Raw genomic sequence first — 16,650 nt, 5'->3', positions numbered from 1 at the left:
AATAAAGTTATTATTTATTTCCTTATATCATGATAAATGTTTATTATTCATGCTAGAATTGTATTAACCGGAAACATAATACTTGTGTGAATACATAGACAAACTAAACGTCACTAGTACGCCTCTACTTGACTAGCTCGTTAATCGAAGATGGTTATGTTTCCTAACCATAGACATGTGTTGTCATTTTATTAACGGGATCACATCATTAGGAGAATGATGTGATTGACATGACCCATTCCATTAGCTTAGCACCCGATCATTTAGTATGTTGCTATTGCTTTCTTCATGACTTATACATGTTCCTATGACTATGAGATTATGCAACTCCCGTTTGCCGGAGGAACACTTTGTGTGCTACCAAACGTCACAACGTAACTGGGTGATTATAAAGGAGCTCTACAGGTGTCTCCAAAGGTACATGTTGGGTTGGCGTATTTCGAGATTAGGATTTGTCACTCCGATTGTCAGAGAGGTATCTCTGGGCCCTCTCGGTAATGCACATCACATAAGCCTTGCAAGCATTGCAACTAATGAGTTAGTTGTGAGATGATGTATTACGGAACGAGTAAAGAGACTTGCCGGTAACGAGATTGAACTAGGTATTAAGATATCGACGATCGAATCTCGGGCAAGTAACATACCGATGACAAAGGGAACAACGTATGTTGTTATGCGGTCTGACCGATAAAGATCTTCGTAGAATATGTAGGAGCCAATATGAGCATCCAGGTTCCGCTATTGGTTATTGACCGGAGGCGTGTCTCGGTCATGTCTACATTGTTGGAAATATGCCCTAGAGGCAATAATAAAAGCATTATTATTATATTTCCTTGTTCATGATAATTGTCTTTATTCATGCTATAATTGTGTTATCTGGAAATCGTAATACATGTGTGAATAATAGACACCAACATGTCCCTAGTAAGCCTCTAGTTGACTAGCTCGTTGATCAATAGATAGTCATGGTTTTCTGACTATGGACATTGGATGTCATTGATAACGAGATCACATCATTAGGAGAATGATGTGATGGACAAGACCCAATCCTAAACATAGCATAAGATCGTATAGTTCGTTTGCTAGAGTTTTTCCAATGTCAAGTATCCTTTCCTCAGACCATGAGATCGTGTAACTCCCGGATACCGTAGGAGTGCTTTGGGTGTACCAAACGTCACAACGTAACTGGGTGGCTATAAAGGTATACTACGGGTATCTCTGAAAGTGTCTGTTGAGTTGATACGGATCAAGACTGGGATTTGTCACTCCGTATGACGGAGAGGTATCACTGGGCCCACTCGGTAATGCATCATCATTATGAGCTCAAAGTGACCAAGTGTCTGGTCACGGGATCATGCATTACAGTACGAGTAAAGTGACTTGCCGGTAACGAGATTGAACGAGGTATTGGGATACCGATGATCGAATCTCGGGCAAGTAGCATACCGATTGCCAAAGGGAATTGTATACGGGGTTGCTTGAATCCTCGACATCGTGGTTCATCCGATGAGATCATCGAGGAGCATGTGGGAGCCAACATGGGTATCCAGATCCCGCTGTTGGTTATTGACCAGAGAGCGATCTCGGTCATGTCTACATGTCTCCCGAACCCGTAGGGTCTACACACTTAAGGTTCGGTGACGCTAGGGTTGTAGGGGTATGTATATGCAGTAACCCGAATGTTGTTCGGAGTTCCGGATGAGATCCCAGACGTCATGAGAAGTTCCGGAATGGTCTGGAGGTAAAGAATTATATATAGGAAGTGTTATTTCGGGCATCGGGACAAGTTTCGGGGTCACCGGTATTGTACCGGGACCACCGGAAGGGTCCCGGGGGTCCACCGGGTGGGGCCACCTGCCCCCGGGGGCCACATGGGCAGTAGGGGGTGCGCCTTGGCCTATATGGGCCAAGGGAACCAGCCCCAAGAGGCCCATGCGCCCAGGGTTCAAGAAGGGAAGAGTCCCGAAGGGGGAAGGCACCTCCTAGGTGCCTTGGGGAGGAGGGATTCCTCCCTTGGCCACCGCCCCCCTAGGAGATTGGATCTCCTAGGGCCGGCGCCCCCCCTAGGCCCCCCTATATATAGTGGTGAGATGGAGGACTTCTCACCCCACGCCTTTGGTGCCTCCCTCTCCCTCTCCAACACATCCTCCTCCTCCATAGTGCTTGGCGAAGCCCTACCGGAGTACTGCAGCTCCACCACCACCACGCTGTCGTGCTGCTGTTGGAGCCATCTTCCTCAACCTCTCCTCCCCCCTTGCTGGATCAAGAAGAAGGAGACATTACGCTGACCGTACGTGTGTTGAACGCGGAGGTGCCGTCCGTTCGGCGCTAGGATCTCCGGTGATTTGGATCACGTCGAGTACGCCTTCCTCATCCCCGTTCTTTGAACGCTTCCGCGCGTGATTTACAAAGGTATGTAGATGCAATCCGATCACTCGTTTCTAGATGAACTCCTGGATGGATCTTGGTGAAACCGTAGGAAAATTTTTGTTTTCTGCAACGTTCCCCATCAGTGGCATCATGAGCTAGGTCTATGCGTAGTTCTCTTGCACGAGTAGAACACAAATTTGTTGTGGGTGTTGATGTTGTCAACTTTCTTGCCGCTACTAGTCTTATCTTGCTTCAACGGTATTGTGGGATGAAGCGGTCCGGACCAACCTTACACGTACGCTTACGTGAGACCGGTTCCACCGACTAACATGCACTAGTTGCATAAGGTGGCTAGCGGGAGTCTGTCTCTCCCACTTTAGTTGGAGCGGATTCGATGAAAAGGGTCCTTATGAAGGGTAAATAGAAGTTGACAAATCATGTTGTGGCTTTCACGTAGGTAAGAAAACGTTCTTGCTAGAACCCTATTTCAGGCACGTAAAACTTGCAACAACAATTAGAGGACGTCTAACTTGTTTTTGCAGCAAGTGCTTTGTGATATGATATGGCCAAAGTTGTGATGAATGATGAATGACATATATGTGATGTATGAGATGGTTCATGCTATTGTAATAGGAATCACGACTTGCATGTCGATGAGTATGACAACCGGCAGGAGCCATAGGAGTTGTCTTTATTTTTTATATGACCTGCGTGTCATTGAGAAACGCCATGTAAATTACTTTACTTTATTGCTAAACGCATTAGCCATAGTAGTAGAAGTAATAGTTGGCGAGCAACTTCATGGAGACACGATGATGGAGATCATGATGATGGAGATCATGGTGTCATGCCAGTGACAAGATGATCATGGAGCCCCAAGATGGAGATCAAAGGAGCTATGTGATATTGGCCATATCATGTCACTATTATTATTTGATTGCATGTGATGTTTATCATGTTTTTGCATCTTGTTTACTTAGAACGACGGTAGTAAATAAGATGATCCCTCATAATAATTTCAAGAAAGTGTTCCCCCTAACTATGCACCGTTGCGACAGTTCGTTGTCTCGAAGCACCACGTGATGATCGGGTGTTAGATTCTAACGTTCACATACAACGGGTGTAAGACAGATTTACACATGCAAACACTTAGGTTGACTTGACGAGCCTAGCATGTACAGACATGGCCTCGGAACACAGAAGACCGAAAGGTCGAGCATGAGTCGTATAGAAGATACGATCAACATGAAGATGTTCACCGATGTTGACTAGTCCGTCTCACGTGATGATCGAACACGGCCTAGTTAACTCGGATCATGTTATACTTAGATTACAGGAGGGATGTCTATCTAAGTGGGAGTTCATTGAATAATTTGATTAGATGAACTTAATTATCATGAACTTAGTCTAAAATCTTTACAATATGTCTTGTAGATCAAATGGCCAACGTTGTCCTCAACTTCAACGTGTTCCTAGAGAAAACCAAGCTGAAAGACGATGGCAACAACTATACGGACTGGGTCCGGAACCTGAGGATCATCCTCATAGCTGCCAAGAAAGATTATGTCCTACAAGCACCGCTAGGTGACCCTCCCGTCCCACAGAACCAAGACGTTATGAACGCTTGGCAGACACATGCTGATGATTACTCCCTCGTTCAGTGAGGCATGCTTTACAGCTTAGAACCGGGGTTCCAAAAACGTTTTGAGAGACACGGAGCATACGAGATGTTCGAAGAGCTGAAAATGGTTTTCCAAGCTCATGCCCGGGTCGAGAGATATGAAGTCTCCAACAAGTTCTTCAGCTGTAAGATGGAGGAAAATAGTTCTGTCAGTGAGCACATACTCACAATGTCTGGGTTACATAACCGCTTGACTCAGCTGGGAGTTAATCTCCTGGATGACGCGGTCATTGACAGAATCCTCCAGTCGCTTCCACCAAGCTACAAGAGCTTTGTGATGAACTTCAATATGCAGGGGATGGAAAAGACCATTCCTGAGGTATTTGCAATGCTGAAATCAGCAGAGGTAGAAGTCAAAAAGGAACATCAAGTGTTGATGGTGAATAAAACCACTAAGTTCAAGAAGGGCAAGGGTAAAAAGAACTTCAAGAAGGACGACAAGGGAGTTGCCGCACCCGGCAAGCAAGCTGTCGGGAAGAAGCCAAAGAATGGACCCAAGCCCGAGACTGAGTGCTTTTATTGCAAGGGAAATGGTCACTGGAAGCGGAACTGCCCCAAATACTTAGCGGACAAGAAGGCCGGCAAAACAAAAGGTATATGTGATATACATGTAATTGATGTGTACCTTACCAGTATTCGAAGTAGCTCCTGGGTATTTGATACCGGTGCGGTTGCTCACATTTGTAACTCAAAGCAGGAGCTGCGGAATAAGCGGAGACTGGCAAAGGACGAGGTGACGATGCACGTCGGGAATGGTTCCAAGGTCAATGTGATCGCCGTCGGCACGCTACCTCTACATTTGCCTTCGGGATTAGTTTTAAACCTTAATAATTGTTATTTAGTGCCAGCTTTGAGCATGAACATTGTATCAGGATCTCGTTTAATTCGAGATGGCTACTCATTTAAATCCGAGAATAATGGTTGTTCTATTTATATGAGAGATATGTTTTATGGTCATGCTCCGATGGTGAATGGTTTATTCTTAATGAATCTCGAGCGTAATGCTAGACATGTTCATAGTGTGAGTACCAAAAGATGTAAGATTGATAATGATAGCTCCACATACTTGTGGCACTGCCGCCTTGGTCATATAGGTGTCAAACGCATGAAGAAGCTCCATGCTGATGGACTTTTAGAGTCTCTTGATTACGAATCATTTGACACGTGTGAACCATGCCTCATGGGTAAAATGACCAAGACTCCATTCTCAGGAACAATGGAGCGAGCAACCAACTTATTGGAAATCATACATACTGATGTGTGCGGTCCAATGAGTGTTGAGGCTCGCGGTGGCTATCGTTATGTTCTCACCCTCACTGATGACTTGAGTAGATATGGGTATGTCTACTTAATTAAACACAAGTCTGAGACCTTTGAAAAGTTCAAGGAATTTCAGAGTGAGGTTGAAAATCAACGTGACAGGAAAATCAAGTTCCTGCGATCAGATCGTGGAGGAGAATACTTGAGTCACGAGTTTGGCACACACTTAAGAAAATGTGTAATAGTTTCACAACTCACGCCGCCTGGAACACCTCAGCGTAATGGTGTGTCCGAACGTCGTAATCGCACTCTATTAGATATGGTGCGATCTATGATGTCTCTTACCGATTTACCGCTATCTTTTTGGGGCTATGCTTTAGAGACTGCCGCATTCACTTTAAATAAGGCTCCGTCGAAATCCGTTGAGACGACACCGTATGAATTATGGTTTGGGAAGAAACCTAAGCTGTCGTTTCTGAAAGTTTGGGGATGCGATGCTTATGTCAAGAAACTTCAACCTGAAAAGCTCGAACCCAAGTCGGAAAAATGCGTCTTCATAGGATACCCTAAAGAAACTATTGGGTATACCTTCTACCTCAGATCCGAAGGCAAGATCTTTGTTGCCAAGAATGGATCCTTTCTAGAGAAGGAGTTTCTCTTGAAAGAAGTAAGTGGGAGGAAAGTAGAACTTGATGAAGTATTACCTCTTGAACCGGAAAATGGCGCAACTCAAGAAAATGTTCCTGAGGTGCCTGCACCAACTAGAGAGGAAGTTAATAATAATGATCAAGATACTTCTGATCAAGCTCCTACTGAAATTCGTAGGTCCACAAGGACACGTTCTGCACCAGAGTGGTACGGCAACCCTGTCTTGGAAATCATGTTGTTAGACAACGGTGAACCTTCGAACTATGAAGAAGCGATGGCGGGCCCGGATTCCGACAAATGGCTAGAAGCCATGAAATCCGAGAGAGGATCCATGTATGAAAACGAAGTATGGACTTTGACTGACTTGCCCGTTGAACGGCGAGCCATAGAAAATAAATGGATCTTTAAGAAGAAGACAGACGCGGATGGTAATGTGACCATCTATAAAGCTCGGCTTGTCGCTAAGGGTTATCGACAAGTTCAAGGGGTTGACTACGATGAGACTTTCTCACCGGTAGCGAAGCTGAAGTCCGTCCGAATCATGTTAGCGATAGCCGCATTCTATGATTATGAAATATGGCAAATGGACGTCAAAATGGCATTCCTTAATGGTTTCCTTAAGGAAGAATTGTATATGATGCAGCCGGAAGGTTTTGTCAACCCTAAGAATGCTGACAAGGTGTGCAAGCTCCAACGCTCGATTTATGGGCTGGTGCAAGCATCTCGGAGTTGGAACATTCGCTTTGATGAGATGATCAAAGCGTTTGGGTTTACGCAGACTTATGGAGAAGCCTGCGTTTACAAGAAAGTGAGTGGGAGCTCTGTAGCATTTCTCATATTATATGTAGATGACATACTTTTGATGGGAAATGATATAGAACTCTTGGACAGCATTAAGGCCTACTTGAATAAGAGTTTTTCAATGAAGGACCTTGGAGAAGCTGCTTATATACTAGGCATCAAGATCTACAGAGATAGATCAAGACGCTTCATAGGTCTTTCACAAAGCACATACCTTGATAAGATATTGAAGAAGTTCAATATGGATCAGTCTAAGAAGGGGTTCTTTCCTGTGTTACAAGGTGTGAAATTGAGCTCAGCTTAATGTCCGACCACGGCAGAAGATATAGAAGAGATGAGTGTCATCCCCTATGCCTCAGCCATAGGTTCTATTATGTATGCCATGCTGTGTACCAGACCTGATGTAAACCTTGCCGTAAGTTTGGTAGGAAGGTACCAAAGTAATCCCGACAAGGAACACTGGACAGTGGTCAAGAATATCCTAAAGTACCTGAAAAGGACTAAGGAAATGTTTCTCGTTTATGGAGGTGACAAAGAGCTCATCGTAAAGGGTTACATCGACGCTAGCTTCGACACTGATCTGGATGACTCAAAGTCACAAACCGGATACGTGTATATTTTGAATGGTGAGGCAGTAAGCTGGTGCAGTTGCAAGCAGAGCGTCGTGGCGGGATCTACATGTGAAGCGGAGTACATGGCAGCCTCGGAGGCAGCGCATGAAGCAATTTGGGTGAAGGAGTTCATCACCGACCTAGGAGTCATACCCAATGCGTCGGGGCCGATCAAGCTCTTCTGTGACAACACTGGAGCTATTGCTCTTGCCAAGGAGCCCAGGTTTCACAAGAAGACAAGGCACATCAAGCGTCGCTTCAACTCCATTCGTGAAAATGTTCAAGATGGAGACATAGATATTTGTAAAGTATATACGGACCTGAATGTAGCAGATCCGTTGACTAAACCTCTCCCTAGAGCAAAACATGATCAACACCAGAATTCCATGGGTGTTCGATTCATCACAATGTAACTAGATTATTGACTCTAGTGCAAGTGGGAGACTGTTGGAAATATGCCCTAGAGGCAATAATAAAAGCATTATTATTATATTTCCTTGTTCATGATAATTGTCTTTATTCATGCTATAATTGTGTTATCCGGAAATCGTAATACATGTGTGAATAATAGACACCAACATGTCCCTAGTAAGCCTCTAGTTGACTAGCTCGTTGATCAACAGATAGTCATGGTTTCCTGACTATGGACATTTGATGTCATTGATAACGAGATCACATCATTAGGAGAATGATGTGATGGACAAGACCCAATCCTAAACATAGCATAAGATCGTATAGTTTGTTTGCTAGAGTTTTTCCAATGTCAAGTATCCTTTCCTCAGACCATGAGATCGTGTAACTCCCGGATACCGTAGGAGTGCTTTGGGTGTACCAAACGTCACAACGTAACTGGGTGGCTATAAAGGTATGCTACGGGTATCTCCGAAAGTGTCTGTTGGGTTGATACAGATCAAGACTGGGATTTGTCACTCCGTATGACGGAGAGGTATCACTGGGCCCACTCGGTAATGCATCATCATTATGAGCTCAAAGTGACCAAGTGTCTGGTCACGGGATCATGCATTACAGTACGAGTAAAGTGACTTGCCGGTAACGAGATTTAACGAGGTATTGGGATACCGACGATCGAATCTCGGGCAAGTAGCATACCGATTGCCAAAGGGAATTGTATACGGGGTTGCTTGAATCCTCGACATCGTGGTTCATCTGATGAGATCATCGAGGAGCATGTGGGAGCCAACATGGGTATCCAGATCCCTCTGTTGGTTATTGACGGGAGAGCGATCTCGGTCATGTCTACATGTCTCCCGAACCCGTAGGGTCTACACACTTAAGGTTCGGTGACGCTAGGGTTGTAGGGATATGTATATGCAGTAACCCGAATGTTGTTCGGAGTTCCGGATGAGATGCCGGACGTCACGAGGAGTTCCGGAATGGTCCGGAGGTAAACAATTATATATAGGAAGTGTTATTTCGGGCATCGGGACAAGTTTCGGGGTCACCGGTATTGTACCGGGACCACCGGAAGGGTCCCGGGGGTCCACCGGGTGGGGCCACCTGCCCCTGGGGGCCACATGGGCTGTAGGGGGTGCGCCTTGGCCTATATGGGCCAAGGGCACCAGCCCCAAGAGGCCCATGTGCCTAGGGTTCAAGAAGGGAAGAGTCCCGAAGGGGGAAGGCACCTCCTAGGTGCCTTGGGGAGGAGGGATTCCTCCCTTGGCCGCCGCCCCCTACGAGATTGGATCTCCTAGGGCCGGCGCCCCCCCTAGGCCCCACTATATATAGTGAGGAGATGGAGGACTTCTCACCCCACGCCTTTGGTGCCTCCCTCTCCCTCTCCAACACATCCTCCTCCTCCATAGTGCTTGGTGAAGCCCTGCCGGAGTACTGCAGCTCCACCACCACCACGCCGTCGTGCTGCTATTGGAGCCATCTTCCTCAACCTCTCCTCCCCCCTTGTTGGATCAAGAAGAAGGAGACGTTACGCTGACCGTACGTGTGTTGAACGCGGAGGTGCCGTCCGTTCGGCGCTAGGATCTCCGGTGATTTGGATCACGTTGAGTACCCCTTCCTCATCCCCGTTCTTTGAACGCTTCCGCGCGTGATCTACAAAGGTATGTAGATGCAATCCGATCACTCGTTGCTAGATGAACTCCTGGATGGATCTTGGTGAAACCGTAGGAAAATTTTTGTTTTCTGCAACGTTCCCCATCATACATTGTGCTCAAACCCGTAGGGTCTGCATGCTTAACGTTACGATGACAATTTCATTATGAGTTTATATATATTGATGTACCGAAGTTTTTTCAGAGTCCCGGATGTGATCACAGACATGACGAGGAGTCTTGAAATGGTCAAGACATGAAGATTGATATATTGGAAGCCTATGTTTGGACATCGAAAGTGTTCCGGGTGAAATCGGCATTTTACCGGAGTACCGGGAGGTTACCGGAACCCCCCGGTAACCTAATGGGCCTTAATGGGCCTAGTGGAGGAAGAGGAGAGGAGGCCTAGGGGTGCCGCGCGCCCCTCCCCCCCAAGTCCGAATTGGACAAGGAGGGGGGCGGCGCCCCCCTTTCCTTTCCCCCCTCTCCTCTTTCCCCCCAAGTCCTAATCCAACTAGGAAAAGGGGGGAGTCCTACTCCCGGTAGGAGTAGGACTCCTCCGGCGCGCCTCCTCCTAGGGCCGGCCGCACCCCCCTTGCTCCTTTATATACGGGGGCAGGGGGCACCTCTAGACACACAAGTTGATCTTCGTGATCGTTCTCTTAGCCATGTGCGGTGCCCCCCTCCACCATACTCCTTGATAATATTGTAGCGGTGCTTAGGCGAAGCCCTGCGACGGTAGAACATCAAGATCGTCACCACACCGTCGTGCTGACGGAACTCTTCCTCGACACTTTGCTGGATCAGAGTCCGGGGATTGTCATCGAGCTGAACGTGTGCTAGAACTCGGAGGTGCCGTAGTTTCGGTACTTGATCGGTCGGGTCGCAAAGACGTACGACTACATCAACCGCGTTGTCATAACGCTTCCGCTTTCGGTCTATGTGGGTACGTGGACAACACTCTCCCCTCTCGTTGTTATGCATCACCATGATCTTGCGTGTGCGTAGGATTTTTTTTTGAAATTACTACGTTCCCCAACAGTGGCATCCGAGCCTAGGTTTTATGTGTTAATGTTATTTGCACGAGTAGAACACAAGTGAGTTGTGGGCGATATAAGTCATACTGCTTACCAGCATGTCATACTTTGGTTTGGCGGTATTGTTGGATGAAGCGGCCCGGACCGACATTACGCGTACGCTTACGCGAGACTGGTTCTACCGATGTGCTTTGCACACAGGTGGCTGGCGGGTGTCAGTTTCTCCAACTTTAGTTGAACCGAGTGTGGCTACGCCCGATCCTTGTGAAGGTTAAAACAACACCAACTTGACAAACTATCGTTGTGGTTTTGATGCGTAGGTAAGATTGGTTCTTGCTTAAGCCCGTAGCAGCCACGCAAAACTTGCAACAAACAAAGTAGAGGACGTCTAACTTGTTTTTGCAGGGCATGTTGTGATGTGATATGGTCAAGACATGATGCTTAATTTTATTGTATGAGATGATCATGTTTTGTAACCGAGTTATCGGCAACTGGCAGGAGCCATATGGTTGTCGCTTTATTGTATGCAATGCAATCGCCCTATAATGCTTTACTTTATCACTAAGCGGTAGCGATAGTCGTAGAAGCATAAGATTGGCGAGACGACAGCGATGCTGCGATGGAGATCAAGGTGTCGCGCCGGTGACGATGGTGATCATGACGATGCTTCGGAGATAGAGATCACAAGCACAAGATGATGATGGCCATATCATATCACTTATATTGATTGCATGTGATGTTTATCTTTTATGCATCTTATCTTGCTTTGATTGACGGTAGCATTATAAGATGATCCCTCACTAAATTATCATAGTAAAAGTGTTCTCCCTGAGTATGCATCGTTGCGAAAGTTCTTCGTGCTGAGACACCACGTGATGATCGGGTGTGATAGGCTCTACGTTCAAATACAACGAGTGCAAAACAGTTGCACACGCAGAATACTCAGGTTTAAGTTGACGAGCCTAGCATATAACAGATATGGCCTCGGAACACGGAGACCGAAAGGTCGAGCGTGAATCATATAGTAGATATGATCAACATAGTGATGTTCACCATTGAAACTACTCCATCTCACGTGATGATCGGACATGGTTTAGTTGATTTGGATCATGTGATCACTTAGAGGATTAGAGGGATGTCTATCTAAGTGGGAGTTCTTTAGTAATATGATTAATTAAACTTAAATTTATCATGAACTTAGTACCTGATAGTATCTTGCTTGTTTATGTTTGATTGTAGATAGATGGCCCGTGATGTTGTTCCATTGAATTTTAATGCGTTCCTTGAGAAAGCAAAGTTGGAAGATGATGGTAGCAATTACACGTACTGGGTCCGTAACTTGAGGATTATCCTCATTGCTGCACAGAAGAGTTACGTCCTGGAAGCACCGCTAGGTGCCAGGCCTGCTGCTGATGCAACTGACGACGTTAAGAAGTCTGGCAGAGCAAAGCTGATGACTACTCGATAGTTCAATGTGCCATGCTTTACGGCTTAGAATCGGGTCTTCAACGATGTTTTGAACATCATGGAGCATATGAGATGTTCCAGGAGTTGAAGTTAATATTTCAAGCAAATGCCCGGATTGAGAGATATGAAGTCTCCAATAAGTTCTATAGCTGCAAGATGGAGGAGAACAGTTCTGTCAGTGAGCATATACTCAAAATGTCTGGGTATAATAATCACTTGATTCAATTGGGAGTTAACCTTCCAGATGATTGCGCCATTGACAGAATTCTCCAATCACTTCCACCTAGCTACAAGAGCTTCGTGATGAACTGTAACATGCAAGGGATGGATAAGACAATTCCCGAGCTCTTCGCAATGCTGAAAGCTGCGGAGGTAGAAATCAAGAAGGAGCATCAAGTGTTGATGGTCAACAAGACCACTAGTTTCAAGAAAAAGGGCAAAGGGAAGAAGAAGGGGAACTTCAAGAAGAACAGCAAGCAAGTTGCTGCTCAGGAGAAGAAACCCAAATCTGGACCTAAGCCTGAAACTGAGTGCTTTTACTGCAAGCAGACTGGTCACTGGAAGCGGAACTGCCCCAAGTATTTGGCGGATAAGAAGGATGGCAAGGTGAACAAAGGTATATGTGATATACATGTTATTGATGTGTACCTTATTAATGCTCGCAGTAGCACATGGGTATTTGATACTGGTTCTGTTGCTAATATTTGCAACTCGAAACAGGGACTATGGATTAAGCGAAGATTGGCTAAGGACGAGGTGACGATGCGCGTGGGAAATGGTTCCAAAGTCGATGTGATCGTGGTCGGCACACTACCTCTACATCTACCTTCGGGATTAGTATTAGACCTAAATAATTGTTATTTGGTTCCAGCGTTGAGCATGAACATTATATCTGGATCTTGTTTGATGCGAGACGGTTATTCATTTAAATCAGAGAATAATGGTTGTTCTATTTATATGAGTAATATCTTTTATGGTCATGCACCCTTGAAGAGTGGTCTATTCTTATTAAATCTCGATAGTAGTGACACACATATTCATAATGTTGAAGCCAAAAAGATGCAGAGTTGATAATTATAGTGCAACTTATTTGTGGCACTGCCATTTGGGTCATATCGGTGTAAAGCGCATGAAGAAACTCCATACTGATGGGCTTTTGGAACCACTTGATTATGAATCACTTGGTACTTGCGAACCGTGCCTTATGGGCAAGATGACCAAAACGTCGTTCTCCGGTACTATGGAGAGAGCAACAGATTTGTTGGAAATCATACATACATATGTATGCGGTCCGATGAATGTTGAGGCTCGTGGCAGATATCGTTATTTTCTCACCTTCACAGATGACTTAAGCAGATATGGGTATATCTACTTAATGAAACATAAGTCTGAAACATTTGGAAAGTTCAAAGAATTTCAGAGTGAAGTTGAAAATCATCGTAACAAGAAAATAAAGTTTCTACGATCTGATCATGGAGGAGAATATTTGAGTTACGAGTTTGGTGTATATTTGAAACAATGCGGAATAGTTTCACAACTCACGCCACCCGGAACACCACAACATAATGGTGTGTCCGAACGTCGTAATCGTACTTTACTAGATATGGTGCGATCTATGATGTCTCTTACTGATTTACCGCTATCGTTTTGGGGTTATGCTTTAGAGACGGCCGCATTCACGTTAAATAGGGCACCATCAAAATCCATTGAGACGACGCCTTATGAACTATGGTTTGGCAAGAAACCAAAGTTGTCGTTTCTTAAAGTTTGGGGCTGTGATGCTTATGTGAAAAAGTTTCAACCTGATAAGCTCGAACCCAAATCGGAGAAATGTGTCTTCATAGGATATCCAAAGGAAACTATTGGATACACCTTCTATCACAGATCCGATGGCAAGACTTTTGTTGCTAAATACGGAAACTTTCTAGAGAAGGAGTTTCTTTCGAAAGAAGTGAGTGGGAGGAAAGTAGAACTTGATGAGGTAACTGTACCTACTCCCTTATTGGAAAGTAGTACATCACAGAAACCGGTTTCTGTGACACCTACATCGATTAGTGAGGAAGCTAGTGACGATGATCATGAAACTTCAGAACAAGTTACTACTGAACCTCGTAGATCAACCAGAGTAAGATCCGCACCAGAGTGGTACGGTAATCCTGTTCTGGAAGTCATGCTACTAGATCATGATGAACCTACAAACTATGAAGAAGCAATGGTGAGCCCAGATTCCGCAAAATGGCTTGAAGCCATGAAATCTGAGATGGGATCCATGTATGAGAACAAAGTGTGGACTTTGGTTGACTTGCCCAATGATCGGCAAGCAATTGAGAATAAATGGATTTTCAAGAAGAAGACTGACGCTGACGGTAATGTTACTGTCTACAAAGCTCGACTTGTCGCAAAAGGTTTTCGACAAGTTCAAGGGATTGACTACGATGAGACCTTCTCACCCGTAGCGATGCTTAAGTCTGTCCGAATCATGTTAGCAATTGCCGCATTTTATGATTATGAAATTTGGCAGATGGATGTCAAAACTGCATTCCTGAATGGATTTCTGGAAGAAGAGTTGTATATGATGCAGCCGGAAGGTTTTGTCGATCCAAAAGGAGCTAACAAAGTGTGCAAGCTCCAGTGATCCATTTATGGACTGGTGCAAGCCTCTCGGAGTTGGAATAAACGCTTTGATAGTGTGATTAAAGCATTTGGGTTTGTACAGACTTTTGGAGAAGTCTGTATTTACAAGAAAGTGAGTGGGAGCTCTGTAGCATTTCTAATATTATATGTGGATGACATATTACTAATCGGAAATTATATAGAATTTCTGGATAGCATAAAGGGATACTTGAATAAGAGTTTTTCAATGAAAGACCTCGGTGAAGCTGCTTACATATTGGGCATTAAGATCTATCGAGATAGATCAAAACGCTTAATTGGACTTTCACAAAGCACATACCTTGACAAAGTTTTGAAGAAATTCAAAATGGATCAAGCAAAGAAAGGATTCTTGCCTGTGTTACAAGGTGTGAAATTGAGTAAGACTCAATGCCCGACCACTGCAGAAGATAGAGAGAAAATGAAAGATGTTCCCTATGCTTCAGCCATAGGCTCTATCATGTATGCAATGTTGTGTACCAGACCTGATGTGTGTCTTGCTATAAGTCTAGCAGGGAGGTACCAAAGTAATCCAGGAGTGGATCACTGGACAGCAGTCAAGAACATCCTGAAATACCTGAAAAGGACTAAGGATATGTTTCTCGTATATGGAGGTGACAAAGAGCTCATCGTGAATGGTTACGTTGATGCAAGCTTTGACACTGATCCGGACGATTCTAAATCGCAAACCGGATACATGTTTACATTAAACGGTGGAGCTGTTAGTTGGTGCAGTTCTAAACAAAGCGTTGTGGCAGGATCTACATGTGAAGCGGAGTACATAGCTGCTTCAGAAGCAGCAAACGAAGGAGTCTAGATGAAGGAGTTCATATCCGATCTAGGTGTCATACCTAGTGCATCGGGTCCAATGAAAATCTTTTGTGACAATACTGGTGCAATTGCCTTGGCAAAGGAATCCAGATTTCACAAGAGAACCTAGCACATCAAGAGACGCTTCAATTCCATCCGGGATCTAGTCTAGGTGGGAGACATAGAGATTTGCAAGATACATACGGATCTGAATGTAGCAGACCCATTGACTAAGCCTCTTCCACGAGCAAAACATGATCAGCACCAAAGCTCCATGGGTGTTAGAATCATTACTGTGTAATCTAGATTATTGACTCTAGTGCAAGTGGGAGACTGAAGGAAATATGCCCTAGAGGCAATAATAAAGTTATTATTTATTTCCTTATATCATGATAAATGTTTATTATTCATGCTTGAATTGTATTAACCGGAAACATAATACTTGTGTGAATACATAGACAAACTAAACGTCACTAGTATGCCTCTACTTGACTAGCTCGTTAATCGAAGATGGTTATGTTTCCTAACCATAGACATGTGTTGTCATTTGATTAACGGGATCACATCATTAGGAGAATGATGTGATTGACATGACCCATTCCATTAGCTTAGCACCTGATCATTTAGTATGTTGCTATTGCTTTCTTCATGATTTATACATGTTCCTATGACTATGAGATTATGCAACTCCCGTTTGCCGGAGGAACACTTTGTGTGCTACCAAACGTCACAATGTAACTGGGTGATTATAAAGGAGCTCTACAGGTGTCTCCAAAGGTACATGTTGGGTTGGCGTATTTCGAGATTAGGATTTGTCACTCCGATTGTCGGAGAGGTATCTCTGGGCCCTCTCGGTAATGCACATCACATAAGCCTTGCAAGCATTGTAACTAATGAGTTAGTTGTGAGATGATGTATTACGGAACGAGTAAAGAGACTTGCCGGTAACGAGATTGAACTAGGTATTAAGATACCGATGATCGAATCTCGGGCAAGTAACATACCGATGACAAAGGGAACAACGTATGTTGTTATGCGGTCTGACCGATAAAGATCTTGTAGAATATGTAGGAGCCAATATGAGCATCCAGGTTCCGCTATTGGTTATTGACCGGAGACGTGTCTCGGTCATGTCTACATTGTTCTCGAACCCGTAGGGTCCGCACGCTTAACGTTACGATGACAGTTTCATTATGAGTTTATATATTTTGATGTACCGAAGTTTGTTCGGAGTCCCGGATGTGATC

This window comes from Triticum dicoccoides, chromosome 3A (genome assembly GCF_002162155.2).
Source record: "Triticum dicoccoides isolate Atlit2015 ecotype Zavitan chromosome 3A, WEW_v2.0, whole genome shotgun sequence".
Classification (NCBI taxonomy): Eukaryota; Viridiplantae; Streptophyta; class Magnoliopsida; order Poales; family Poaceae; genus Triticum; species Triticum dicoccoides.
The sequence above is the reverse complement of the archived record's forward strand: the minus strand, read 5'-3'. Positions refer to the sequence as shown.